Genomic DNA, 562 nt, shown 5'->3' with positions numbered 1-562 from the left:
AGGGGTGGAAGCATAGGGGGAGATGCTTCCCCCTGCCACCACCAGGGGGAGATGGTGGTGGCAGGATCATGGCCCTGGGCTAAAGGTCCACAGTGTGACTGGAGGCGAGTTCTGTGCCCTTTCTCTGCCTTCCTCCTTACAAATATCAGAAATGCTTGCCCTTCATAAAGTGGCGTATTTCAGGCAGTGCTTGGCGGGGGCAAGGGCTCTGGTGACCCCCTTCAGGTATCAGGGGAACCCAGAGACTGTGGCTAGAGGCATGGCAACAGTGGGGCGGGCGGGTGGTTGTCCTTGTGCCAGCTCGTTGGCGCCAGAGTGAAATCTCGTCCTTAATTTCTGAAAACTGGGCTTTGGCGGTGTTGGTTAAGAACATTCCTCTGATTTTTGGATCCATTTTATTTTTTAGCAAAACCTGAAGCAGTGGGTCGTCATCGTATTAGGGAAGCTGGTTAATGACTTTTCCCTGGTCCCCGGTCCCCTCTGCTGCTTCTGGTTCCCAGATGGCTGCAGCCTCTGAGGTTGGGGTGGAGGCGAGCTCTCCATCTTGGGGAGGAGGGGGAAC

The 562-nt window shown here is 55.3% G+C and overlaps 1 protein-coding gene across 1 annotated transcript in view; it reads left to right on the top strand.

The window, feature by feature from the left end:
* TXLNG (taxilin gamma) overlaps window positions 1–562 on the top strand; it is a 56,524-nt gene that overhangs the window by 53,615 nt on the left and 2,347 nt on the right. The window lies entirely within an intron of this gene.

The sequence above is a fragment of the Bison bison genome, unplaced genomic scaffold (assembly GCF_000754665.1).
Source record: "Bison bison bison isolate TAMUID 2011002044 unplaced genomic scaffold, Bison_UMD1.0 scf7180017864518, whole genome shotgun sequence".
Taxonomy (NCBI): domain Eukaryota; kingdom Metazoa; phylum Chordata; class Mammalia; order Artiodactyla; family Bovidae; genus Bison; species Bison bison.
Note: the sequence above shows the minus strand (reverse complement) of the source record. Positions and strands in the feature narration are given on the sequence as shown.